This window comes from Pteropus alecto, unplaced genomic scaffold (assembly GCF_000325575.1).
Source record: "Pteropus alecto unplaced genomic scaffold, ASM32557v1 scaffold20, whole genome shotgun sequence".
In the NCBI taxonomy this organism is placed as follows: Eukaryota; Metazoa; Chordata; class Mammalia; order Chiroptera; family Pteropodidae; genus Pteropus; species Pteropus alecto.
Genome location: NW_006436298.1, coordinates 41,811,448 through 41,825,589, shown reverse-complemented (window position 1 = coordinate 41,825,589; position 14,142 = coordinate 41,811,448). Strand labels below are relative to the sequence as shown.

The 14,142-nt window shown below is 33.5% G+C and overlaps 1 protein-coding gene across 1 annotated transcript in view; it reads left to right on the top strand.

The window, feature by feature from the left end:
• The window catches only part of DTWD2 (DTW domain containing 2), a 95,793-nt gene that overhangs the window by 311 nt on the left and 81,340 nt on the right, over window positions 1-14,142 (top strand). The gene's annotated exons all lie outside the window — the stretch shown is intronic.

Sequence of the window (14,142 nt, the reverse complement as noted above, 5' to 3'; positions counted from 1 at the left end):
GGTGGGAGTGGGGCGGGGACTGACATGGGGACTGAGACGGGGGACGGCCTTCGGAGGAGGCTGCAGCGACCCCTGCCGGGGAGGCGGCTGCTGTGACCCCTGTCCCTGGGGAGCGCTTTCTTGGCATCTCCGTGCTTAGGGTGGCTGGTACGCTGGTTGACCTTGGAGTTACTGTGAAATATTTGTCACAGTTCTTTAGTTAGAAGCCGTTTATCCAGATTCATGATTATTTAGCCTTACTTCCTGCACTCAGCGTGTCATGTGATGAGCAGACAGTTCTGTCAAGGAAATTGAGTCTGATGGAGTGAGGCTTGATGACAGTAATACTTATAGCAGTTAACACTTTTATGCTTACGTGACATAACCATCTCATAAATAAAAAAATGGATTAGAGGAGAGAGACAATCAAGGTGACTATTACAATAGGTAAGATTGTATTCAGAATTCTGAATTCTCTTAGAAATTTTTATTCAGCACCTGCTGTGTGCCAGGTACTGTGTTAGGTCCTGGGAATGCAGGCATAGATAAAACAGACATTGTCTCTGCCCTCCTTGGGACACTTAAAGTTAGTTATCTAACAACAACTAACACTATTGAATGCTCACAGTGCCCAGTCATTTAAGTACTTTTCAGGATTACCTCATCATGCTGGTGTACTTGAGGATTGTGAGAATTGCTTTCCCTGCTTGTTTGAATCTCATGCGATTCAGATACGCTATTCTCTTTACCTCTTGAGTGTTCAGGATCATTTTCCTTGGTTACTGAAGATCTCCATCTGTCACATATCTCTTGCCCTTCCCAATTTAAACTATTAGATAGTGCTTCTACTTCATCATCTCGGAATCACTATGAAAATTGTCATCAGATTCTACACTACCCTGAAATGGCTTTCACTAAAGTCATCAGTAATCTCCATGAGATAAACTCCAATGAATCTATTTCTGTTCACTTTTTTCTAGAACTCTTGGCAGTGTTCTGTAGTTGAATACTTCTTGATCTTTAGCTTCCCTTTGGTTTATCTGACTTATCTGCCCTACTCTTCTTTGCCTTTTCTACTTGAACTCTAAATATTGAGCTTCTTTAGGTCTTGAGTCTAGATTCTCTTCTAACCTCACATACCTCCCACCGGTGATCTCACCAGTTTTCATACCTTTCATACCTTTCTCCTGAGTGCCGGATTTATGCATTCATTTAACTAGTGTTTGATGTGCTTTGTTCGTCACTGGTAATATAGTGGAGTCTGTATGCATGTGGAATATTCAGTCTTTTATTGCATACAGATAATAAACTAGAAACAAGAAACCAAATATGTGACTATAGCAATGAAGGAAAAGAATGGAATGCTATGATAGAAAATAGCTAGATGGTGTCAGGAAAGATTTCTGAGGAGATAGCATTTATATTGAGAATTGAAAGATGAGAAGGATCCAGCCAGGAGAAAAGTATTCCAAGAAGGAGAATAGGACAGACTGTTTGAATGTCTTTACTACTTGAGTACTTGGAGTATACTACCTTGGACATTTTGAATTTTTACCAGGGCTGGTTGTAAAACTTAAGACGGGATCTTGAATGTAAGGGACTTTTTATATTCTCTAAATGTTCTATGTGTAGTAGACACTCAATAGACCTTTGTGGAGAATGAATAATTTGTGTTCAGAAGGGACTGCATATATGAACTGAATGGGTGTTGAATACAGTTTATTTAAACAAGTTGTCTAAAGGTGTTAGGAGAGAACACTTAAAAATTCTGTGAAGGGGTCTTAATGGGATGCTGAAAGAAAAGTGTTTCAAATATAAATCCAGCGCTACATATCATGCTAGCGTTATCATGTAGTTTTTAGTCTTTCTAGAATTGCTAATTATAAATGGCATATATATTTTAAAAAGTTAGTCTCCTATGCTTAGCAGAGGTTTATAATTTTTCTGATTTGCTTTCCCTCTTTAATTGACTTTATTTTTTAGAGCAGTTTTAGATTTATAGAAAAATTGAAATGGAAGGTACAGAAATTTCCCACATATTCCTTGGGCTCACACGTGCATAGTTTCCCCTATTATCAATATATTCCCCACTAGAGTGGTACATTTGTTAAAACTGATGAACTACATTGACACATCATTATCACTCAAAGTCCATAGTTTACATTAGAATTCACTCTTGGTGATGTACATATTTTGAGTTTGGACAAATTTCTAATATATATCCACCATTATAGGATTATACCAAGAATTTTCATGCCCTAAAAATGCTTTTTGCTCCCCATACCACCTAACCTGATTTGCTTTTTAATAAATAAAAATGACCTGATGGATTTTAGCTTATTTTCAGTTATAGTTAGTTAATACTTTAGGGTTATAATTCATTCTAACATTTTTGCACCTTTCTTTTTCTAGTGAAATTTTCTACCTTTTAAAAGCTCTTCTTCCATTTGGTGTGGTATGCAGTTTATTTATTTTAATTGGTTAGAATATAGCTTTAGAAATATGGAGACTAGGTGTTATCAAAATATGGAGACTAGGTGTTATCAAAATATAAACTAATTGATGTTCCTTATATTTTATTTCATTAGGCTCTTAGTGTTTTATTAGTTTTCTGGGTCAACTTCTTTACATTTATGCTTATAATAATTTTAGATTTGAATTATCAGTAAGTCACAATTATTTGACTGTTTATTTAAAACAATATTCATTTCTCTAAACACATTACTATAGTTGTCTAGGGAGCCTAGGGAGTTCCAAAAATTAGTTTTGTTCAGGAATTACAAAGTTATTTAACTTTTCAGCAGAATCTTGTTCTTTAGAAATACGACATCTTAAACATGAATGGAATATTCTTTAAAAGATCCCAAACTAATTTGTTATTGCAAGTTATAGATTTTATAAAAAGCATGTTTCTGTTAGAGGGAACAGCATATACAGAGTACAGTGTATAGAATATAATGTATTTGGAGAGCTTGGCAGAAGGAATGAGAGATGAGGCTGCAGAGATTAGTGGTGGTTGCATTGGGAAAGGCCAGATAAGCTTTGTAGAGGGTTTGAGCCTAATGCACTAGAACCCAACGAACATGCTACTGAAGTATTTTTATATTTGAATGTTGGTGACAAGTTTGACTCCAATAGGTGTCTTTTAGCTATCATAATTTATACTTTATTTTATTAAACAAAATCCAAACTGGATGATGATACAGTGATAAAAGGCTTGACTTTTAAGACGAGCTAGGGCCTCATTCCAGTAAAGATGCTAGACATCTTAATTATACTTTTATATCTTCTATGGATATTGCTCTCAGCCTAAGGACAAAATGTAAGAGCTACTTGCAAATTACTGGTCATAATATAGAATATATATATATTTTTTAATCTGTCTGAGGGAGGGTTTTAGTAGGGAGAACATGCATATAAACTGACAGAGCTAGACCCTGAGACAGAAATTTTTCTCTAGTGCTTTCTTCTGCAAAAGTACAAAGTTGTAAGGATTATAATAAACCACACCAAAGTATTTAACACCCGTTTATTAAGTACCAGTCATCTGCAGCTTACCTACAAAACCTGGGTATGTTATATATGATATTTCTTATAGCAGCATTCTAGAGTTGATGATATTGTTGAGTGATGAAAAGGTAGAGGTGACAAATAAGTAGCAGAATTGGGTCTCCAGCTCTAGTCAACTTGGCTTCCAGCTCATGCAAGCACTTGACCTTGCTCCATGCTGAAGAAGACTTATAATTTTGTTTGCAGAGTTGCTGTAGTCACCATTTAAACTAGAGCCATTAGGCTGCAAGAGTAGCTCTGATTTTCATACTTTTTAAAGCTGATGTATGTTTACTTCAAGCTTACTAACCGGTTGCCTGAACTTTAATATTCTCTAGCTCTTTATCTCTAAAAAAAATGAGATATAATTAGCATGTAACTATGTAAGTTTAAGGTATACAACTTGTTGCTTTGATACACATATATTGCGATATGATTACCACCAGTAATATTAGTTATCTTTATGTAATTACCAATTTTTTTTTTTTTTTTTTTTTTTTGTGGTGAGATTTAAGATCTAGTCTCTTGGCAATTTGGAAGTATATAATACAGTATTATTGACTATAATCACTAGCCTGTGCACTAAGTCTCCAGAACTTAACTCATCTTCTAGTTCCAAGTTTGCACCCTTTAACAATATCTAGTGCCTTTATTCCACATCTGAACCTTTTCCTTATTCTTTAGGCTTGGATATTCTGGAGAAAAAAGTGATGGGGATGAAATCATGAGAGAGGGAAGGAAGGAAGACTGTGGGTGTTTAGGAAGAATGCAGATGCCACAAAATGACAGCCCATAGATGTTTCGAACTGTATTTCATCAGTTTTTAAAATAGTTGGTAGCAGTTAAAAATCAAGATGTTTTATATAAAAATCTAGATTTGTGGCTTTTGTGAGAACAGGAATACTAGCAACTTGGGAGTCACCTTTCTGAGCAATAGTTGGCTGAGCTGTGTATTGGCTGTACCTTTTAGATTGGGCATGATCTGCCCAAGTCACCATAGTTCCCAGTAATTCTTGCTTAATTAATCTGTGATTAACTTCCTGCCCCTTGTAGGCATTTGTTTTAGATTCTGGATCCCATGTATGTCGCTGTGACTAGCTTGCCTGAGCAGGAGGGTAAATAAATCTGCAAGTTTGGTAGGTAAAAGTGAAAAATGGTAATTCCTAGGGCAGTTTAGAATAATTAAGATTGTCGAATTGGCATCAACGTTTAAAATTAGAAAACAAACTGTTTTAGTAAATTTAAAATCAACTAGATTATTGATGATAATTTTTAGGGTAAAAACTTAGATAATCTACAAATTCTCTGTGGATATCAAAAGTATTATATTCCCAAGAGAAAATTATTAAGTTAATTTGTTCTTCCTTGTTAGTATAGAAAATATGTTTATTCTTTGAAGTAGTTCATTTGTAATATATGTGGAAAGCTAACTGATTTACAAATTGCTGTGCAAGCTAATCATATGTTCAAAGTTGAGCAAAGGGAATTTTTTAATCTTAATTAAGTCTCCAAAGAAGAGTGGCCAATTTTAAAAACCACATTAGAGCTTTCTAAATGTTTGATTTATTTTCCCCAAGAAAAACAAGAATTATATTATTACCCTCTGATAGAAGTTTCTTCAAAGGACATCAAAGCATGTTAATTCTTTAAAGTGCATTTGCCCAAAATTAATAATTCATAGTTCTATTAGTGCTTATGTAGTGAGAAAACATATTTAGAGACAGTATATTCTAAAATTTGGTATTACTTAAAAAGTTTACAGGTTACAAAGTGCTTTTATAAGGTATTTTTCAATACGTAAGACAGCTTTGTGATTTAAATAGTTATTTCCTTTTTAATAGACTCTCAAAGTCACGTGACTAGTAAGAGGTAGAGCTGCTTTAGCTTTCATATTTTATTAGTACACCACATAATAACGAATTATATGAAATGAACAGTATGACTGCCTTTGTTTTCCTATTGCATATAATAAATACCTCCAATGAGGTCTTTCTTTGCCTTCTTTTAGTCCATAGATTTTTTTCATTTTCCTTTGTTCAGGGCTACTTTTAATTATTTTGGGATGAACAATTTTAATTATTGTCTTTTTTTTAAGATCAAGCTTTTATCTCCTGAATTCTTTATTTGCCTATAGTCAGCTTTTCATTTCTATTAGCGGCTCCTCACTTTTTTGTTGAAAGGCAAATTTGAGCTATTACTGGCAGGAATTTATTATTTTTTTACCTCCATTGAGTTTTTTGTTTGCTCGTTTTTTTATTTTTCTTTGTTTAGAAGCCTAGTGGAAAGGTTGTGAGGAAAGAGAAAGTAGTGAAATAAGTAGATATTTTACATGATTACTCAAAAAAAAAATGCAAAGGGATTGAATGAGTCTCCTCGCTAAGGGTTAGAGAGATTCACCTGATAGAAATGTGTCTAATCCGTTTGTTTACATGAACATGTTACTTGGCAGGCTAACTTTTTTTTAAATGTGTTACTATATACATAACATAATATTATTTTTACTATTTATAAGTGTGGAATTCAGTGGTATTAAATACATTCATAATGTTGTGTAATCATTACTACTGTCTATACCCAAAACTTTTTAAACATTCCCAACATAAACTCTGTACCCTTTAAATAATAACTTCCCTTTCCCTTTACCCCATCCCCTGGTAATTTCTATTCTACTTTTTGTTTCTATGAATTTTCCTATTCCAGATACTTTGTATAATCATACAGTATTTATCTTTCTTGTTTATCATTTCACTTAGAATGTTTTCAAAGTCCATGCATGTTAAAGTGTGTATCAAAATTTCATTCCTTTTTGTGGCTGAATTGTATGTATATAGTATTTTTGTTTATCCATTATCTGTTCTGTTGTTTATCCATTATCCATCCATTTGTTGATGGACACTTGGTTTGTTTCTACCTTTTGGCTATTGTGAATAGTGTTGTTATGAACATTGGTATACAAATATTTATTCTAGGTTCTGCTTTGAACTCTTTTGGATCTAAACCTAGGAGTAGGATTGCTTGGTCATGTGGTAGTTTTATTTTTAACTTTTTCTGGAATTGCCAAACTGTTTTCCATAGAAGCTGCAATCATTTTACATTTCCACCAGCAATATACAAGAGTTCTAGTATCTCCACAAAATTGCTGATGCACAAGTCACTTAAGTAGTTAACAGACAAGACATGTATATAAAACTTAATGTACTTGAAATTGAACATTTAATGCAAACCCCCAAAGAGATGAAATCACTGATAAAACGCAGTGATGATTATTGCTCTAGCAAATCATGAATTTTTAAAAATTGAGTTGTAATTGACATGCAACCTTTTATTAGTTTAAGGTGTACAATATGATTTGATATTTGTGTACATTGAAGAATGATCACCACAATAAGTCTAGTTAACATTCTTTACCTTGCATAGTTACAAAATATTTTTTCTTCTTATAATGAGAATTTCTAAGATCTCAGCAACTTTCAAATATGCAATACAGTAATATTAAGTATGGTTGTCTTGCTGTACATTAATTCCTCATGACTTATTTATTTTATAACTGAAAGTTTGTACCTTTTGACTCCCTTCACCCATTTCTCCCATGCCACCCCCCAACAAATCATGAATTCTTTGAGAGGACAACCTAATGTAATACATACAAATTACACAGTGGCAATGATGACTCCATTATTATTATTACTACTACTACTGTTTTCTCTTGGAATGGAGGAGTTGGTATGTGGCTATTGATTGGTTTAATTTTTATTTAACACTAATCTAATTAATTAATTAAATTTTTTTAATGGTGACATTGGTTAATGAAATCTGGTAAGTTTCAGTTGTACGTTTTAACAGTAAGGCATATATATATTTACATTGTGTGTTTACCTCTCATAGAATTTAAAACTAATTTTAGATTTACTCAAAAGTTGTAAAAATAGTACTGAGAGTTCTCGTATACCCTTCACCCAATAAACCGATCTGGTTATTGTACATAACAATACTACTATCATGAAATGTAAAGGGTCTGAGATTTTATCTTGTTTGCAAATGGATAAGTTAGCCTGCTATATAATTTCATGGATGCTGGCAAAAGACATGAGGTTCTTGGGTCAAAGACTTTTAAAAGACTTTTTACTCATGACATAGCATCTGGTGTGAGCTTCATGTTTTGTGCTTTCCCTTGCTCTCCTCTTCTTCCCCAAGTCCTGTGGCAGTTTCACAGAGGAGCCTAGGTGGATGCCGTGCACCCAGTGGGTTTACGTCTTCGCTCAAGAACCCTGAGTATAGGGTTCTTGAATCTTTTATAATGAGTTGCAAGCAAACCTGCCCTTTGCTCCAAAAGGAGAATTTATCTCTGTCTTCAAACGCATTTCACCATACAAACATCTTCGAAAAGGTAGCCCAGAATGGGTAGTTAGTGCCTCACTCATATGACATACAGAAATGCAAAAGACCTGTGGAGAATTATCTCCCAACAAATTCTGTTAATCTAAATTAAGAAATGAACATTGGTACAACACTATTAACTGTTTCAGAATTCATCAGTTTTCCCTCTCATGTCCTTCTCTGGTCTAGTATCTAACCAAGGGCCTTATAAATTATTATATCTCCTTAGTCTCCTCTAGTTTGTGATGGCTCCTCAGGACTTTCTTATTTTTCATGGTCTTGATAATTTTGAAGAGTACTGGTCATTTATTTTTATAGAATGTCTCTCAATTTAGGCTTGACTCATGTTTTCTCCATGATTAGAATGAGATTATTCATTTTTGGTGGAAACTACAGTAAGATGTGTCCTTCTTGGCACAGAGGTCCATGATGTTAATATGCTTTATTCCTGGTGAGATTAACCCTGATCTCTTGGTGAAAGTGATGTCTGCTGGGTGTTTCTATTGTAAAGTTACTCTTTTCCCCTTTGCAATTAATAAATATCTTGGGGTGGGGTAACTTTGAGATTATGAAGATATCCTTTTTTCTCTCAAATTTCTGCCTACTAAGTTTTGCATCCATCAGTGGATCGATCTTGCCTATAACTGTTATTGCTGTGGTATTCTAATAGTGTTTTTCTATTTAGACTATTATTTTTACAATTATTGATTGGAATTTTTCTATATGGAAGAGCTGTTTCTTCCTGTTTATTTTATTTATGTCTATGGAATTATGGACATTTATTTTATTCTCTGGAATATAATCCAATAGTATTGTTATTTATTTTGTTGCTGAGATTGTTCCTCTGGGCTCTTTGGAACTTTTCAGGTTGGCTCCTGGACCCTTTTGAGAGGCTTGTTCTTCTTTTGAGAACTTACTTTCTGGTACCATAAGATGGTCCAGGCTCACCCTGTATTTTCCCTATCCACTTCTCCAAGAAGCTGTGGTTTATTGGAAAATGATATTAGAAACTAAAATCTGGGCTCTAGGTGTGTTCATTGTTACTGAGATGTCCATCTTATCAGTGGACAGAAATAGGACATTTATATATATATACTAACCCATGCATATGTCTACATCTATGTGTATTTCTGAGTCAGTCTCTCTTTCTCTCTCTCTCTCTCTCTCTCTCTCTCTCTCTCTTTTTCTCTCTTTCTCTTTCTCTCTGTCTCTCTCCTCTTTCTCTGTGTACACATAGCCTAGTATATGTACATGCATACCATGAGTTCCATTCAATAACACAGTTCATTCTGGCCTTTCTCCTTTCTTTATTTTGTAACTTCTTTCTTTGGCAGTGAGAGACCTGGCTGTCATTATCTGTAACATATCTATTTATAGCATTATCAATGGAATATAGCATATTGCATTATCTATAGCATAATATAGCATATTATTGGCTCAAGCCTAGTATACACATCAAGCTGTATACTAGGGTCAGAATTGCTAACCCATACCACTGTTACTGATTTAATTTTAATTTGTAATTCTGGAGAACTATTAGGGAAAGCATTAATTTAATTTATTAATTTAATTAACCAGTATAACGCCTGATCTTTTCTTTTCATAATTATTTTTGACTTTGTCTTATATGTACTAAAGAGATAAGACTGGCATTGTAGCATATCATCAGCTAACTTATGTGAGTATGATCATAAGAAACTGGTGAAAAGATTTGAAAAGCACAAATTACTGGAGAAACTTTGAAGTGGCATCTATTCAAAGCTTTTTGAAAATATTCTTAATACAAAAGTGGTATATAATCAGTATAAAAAATTACACATTACAGAAATATATAATGGAGCATGTGGAAATTCCTCATAATCCCTTATGACAACTACCATCTACCCACATTTACCACATACGCCTAGACCTAACTGTATGTCTAGGAAACTGATGAAGATGTTAGGACTCATTGTGAGATTTTAAGGATATTAAGATAGCTTTGTGGCCAGGGTACCAAAGAATGCCAGTGACTAGAGCCTTTCACCAAGTTAGGTACTGGGGGTATTAAAATGAATGAAACTTGGCTATTGCCGTTAAGGAACTTTAAAGGGAGAAACACATATAAGCCAATTGTAATTATAATATGAATAGTGTGTTTTAGGAAGAGAGGTGGAAGGGAACCACTACCTGGAGTTTCACAGTGAGGTGGGTATTTAAACTACTCATTAGTACCTGGCTTTTCTCAATGCCATTGCTCTATCCTGAATTTTTATATCCCTGTACTAATTGAAGTAGTTTTCCAGCCTCCATTTTGTCATCTACCCAATTCCTTTTCAACAAAGTGAATTAAATTGTAACACCTGGGTCTGCGTATTTTATTTCTTTCCTGGAGACCTTCCATGCTTATATTTTAGGTAAAGGATGGAGTCCAGACTCTAGTGTGGCATCGAAAGCCCTGAAGATCAGACCTCAGCCTGTTCTGCTTGTTTCTTTCTCTACCCTACCCTTCACAAACCCTTTATCCAGCTACCCCAACCATTCCCCCAGACAGGGTGTTTTTTTTATGTTTTACTGTCTGACTTTGTTCTTTTATTCTCTGTGTAACAAATGCTTCTTATCTCTGCTGTGTAAAATTCTATTTCAAGGTTCATGTCAAATACTATGTTTTACATCAAACCATTTCTCATCCTTCCTGCTGTCTTCCAAATTTGAATGGTTTTTTCATCTAACTTCTGACTTTGTCTCTGTTCTCTGTGATACTATTAGATTCCTATGCGTTGGCCTTTTCATATTTCTTCTTGTGTCTTTAACCACATATTCTTAATTTCTTATAGAGTATATACTGGAGAATTTTATGAACGTTTTGGCTTTGACCTTTTGCTGTTTGGTTATCTCTTTCAGACTCTTAAATTTATTTGTCACTAAATGTTTTAATTCTAGTGCTAGGCCTTTTGGGACCAAGGGCAACTAGTTAGAAATATGTGTTAAAACTTTTCATTGAACATTAAATGCTTATGTGGAATCAACAGAATGTTTTGATTAAGGACATACATTTTGGAATTAGATAGAACTGGGTTCTAGCCCCAACTCTGTTTTCTCTTGAGAAACTTAACCCCGCTAAGCCTTGGTTTTTTTCATCTATAAATTAAGGCAATAATACCCCTCTCTTTGACAGGTTTTATGAGAATTAAATGAAGGTAAAGTGTTTAGGATAGTGCCTCTAACACAAAAAGTGTGCAGTTAATGTTAATTTCTTTCTCTTTACCTTTTTTCCTTCATTCTCTTCTTTTTCTTCCTCTCTCCTCCTTTCCCTTCTCCTTCCCCTCTTTTCCTCTTTTTCCTCCCTCTTTCCTCTTTTATTTCCCCCCATGAAATATCATCATTATTATTAATGAAATTGGTCTATTTTGCTGTTAGCTTCTCCCGTGTTGGGGTAGTTTTTCTAGATTCAGAGATTAAGGACATTTTTTAGCCTTCTTTATAGTAAATAATTTTGTGTGTGTTAATGCTACAAGTCACTATAAATAAATTGCTTCATGATGGAGATTTTCATCCTGGGGCTTTCAAAAGTACTCACTTTTCTGATACAAGTAAATGTTACATTGATGAAAAACATTTTTTTCAGGGTCATCAAAATTAATGGCTTATTCACAGCATTATTGTATTCTCTTATGTGGTAAAGTAACACTAACTTAAACCTTATCATATTTTCTTTATCATAACAAAGAAAATTCTTAATTCTTCTTTGCTCTTTTATGTAAATGGACATTTATATAAAATTAGGAGAAATACTTTTTAAAAATATCAGCTATACAAAGTCTATATTTTAAAATACAGGTAAGGGAAAAAGGAAAGAATACACAAAATGAAAATGTTTCTTAGTAACATGGTCCCTTTAATCTATGCTATTCTTTGTAAAATATTTCTACTGAGGGATATCTAGTCCTTGGAACAACTTAAGCCTTTGACTCCTTGCTTGTCAGGATGGACATTCATCCTGTTCCCTTTAGTTGGCCAGTGAATAAGGAGCATAGAATTCTGCTACACATGGACCTAGAGTCTCACTTTGATAAATTGGGTAGGTATTCTTTCTTCATTCAATCATTATTTTTGCAGTATCCAATAACCAATAAGTATACAACTTGGATCATAGAAAAATAACTAAGAAATTGTTTTCTCTAGAATTTATGGTGAATTGAGCATGAGAGAGAACATAGCTAAGCAACTAATATTTAAGACAAATTCTAAAAGTATAAGTTTGCAGAAGAGTGATTAACTTAATTCGCTATTAAGAAAGATGTTTGCTATTTTTAATGTTTGCTTACATTTTTATAGAACAGAAAGAAGTAAATAGCATAACAGTATAGTTGCTCACCTCAGTCTTAGCTGATCTGTCGCTTTCTCATTGCAGTTTTTGTAGGGACTTTATATAGTTGCCATATATAGTCATCTCTCTGTACACAAGGCTTTCGTTTTCCAGGCGTCTGAGTCTTCTGAAGCCTTCTTTAATTATAATAATACTAAAAATTTTCTTAATTATAGATCTGATAGTAGAAACAAGTTTATCTCTAGGCCAGTGATCTCTGTTATTTTGATTACGTACTATAGTTGGTTAAAAAATATAGGATGTAATAATTCTAATAGATATACTACACATTTACTTATAATTATATACATTATATATTAATATATGATGTACCTCATAAGACATAAACAAAAATTGATATTAAAAAGGAAGAGATAATGGTGAAATAAACTTTTAAAAATGTCATGCCCCCTCTGGCTGCTGATGTGAGGATGGAAGGAATGGTGTGACCCTTGCTGTCTACATGGGGCTGGTGTCCTCCTGTGCTATGTGTACAAATAAACCTGAGGCAGGATCTGTCAAAAAAAAAAAAAAAAAAGTCTTGCTAATTGTGATGGGGTCATTATCATTATCCATTATTTTGAGGCATGATATATACTTATGGTGAAGTTCATTGTTAATGATGGTAAAATGTGAATCCACAATACAAATAATCTTTATAATTTCTACTTTTTAAAGTTATTGTCATATCTGATTAGATTTTTTAAACTAATAAAAAGTTTGAACTAGGAGTAAGAAACAGCTCTGTCATACGCTTTATTGTGATTCATTGAGGTTCATTGTGATTGTGTAATTATATTTTCATCAATATAGATTCTTGGTGGTTGTATATAGTTTCTTTGCGGGTGCCATTGTTAACATTCCATGTTATGGAACTTCTCTTTTTTTATCAGGATACCACATATCCTGATGCATAATCATTTCATATACCACGCCTAGGAGGGATTGTTATTCTGTATACGAATTATTAGTAATGCTTAGTTATAAATAGAAGTGATAATATTTTCCTTTTGTGCCCCATTGGGTCATTTTTCCTAATCCATTTTGGAGACCACTGCTTTAGGCATGTCTTCTGGGGCACAGGTCTCTGAAAATCTAATCTAAAGATATTTATTCTCTTTATAGAGTTACTTCCTCTTCTATAACAGTGATTTTTTTTTTTACCCTCCTAAACCTATCCTTCCCCTACTCCCAAAGGTAGTTATATACTAGAATAGTGTATTGATAACAACAGTTTTAGGGGATATGAGAATATTATTGTTATTTATACTTGAAGCCATCAGACAGGATAGATGCTATTTTTCTTTATGAGATGAAAGTTTCTTATACTATATTAATAACAAAGCTGTTTCTTCTTTAATTGGTTATATCAAATATAGTTTCAGAAATTTAAGAATTAAGGTTTATTTTACCGATTATTTATTTAAAGTGACAGTAGAGGGCACTGTGGTAGTTTTTCAAAGCCTGTTTTGAAATTAGTTGTTGGCATTTTTATGTGTTATGCAGTGTCTCTATTCAATTAACCTACTGAAGGCTGTGAAACTCTTTGTTCTTTGCTTTTTCACTATACTGGGACTAAATTTTGTGGAGTATTGGAGTATTTGAGGTGCACTATTTTTTTCTGGGTTCTACATTTGCATTATTTTAGTGGGTAAAAGAAATCTTTTGAAAATAGTAATTCTTGTAAATCTGTTTACTAATCTTTAAAGTTTGCCTGTGTGAGATTTTCTTGGTTAAAATTAGTACTATGAGAAAAATCACATTCAGTGACTATTACATAGGATATTAATTAAACTTTTGAAAGATTTTTTTGTAGGTCCTAGCATCTGTAGTCATATGTCAGATATAATTCCATTTGCTTATAGGCTGTCAGAGATAGCATGCCCACA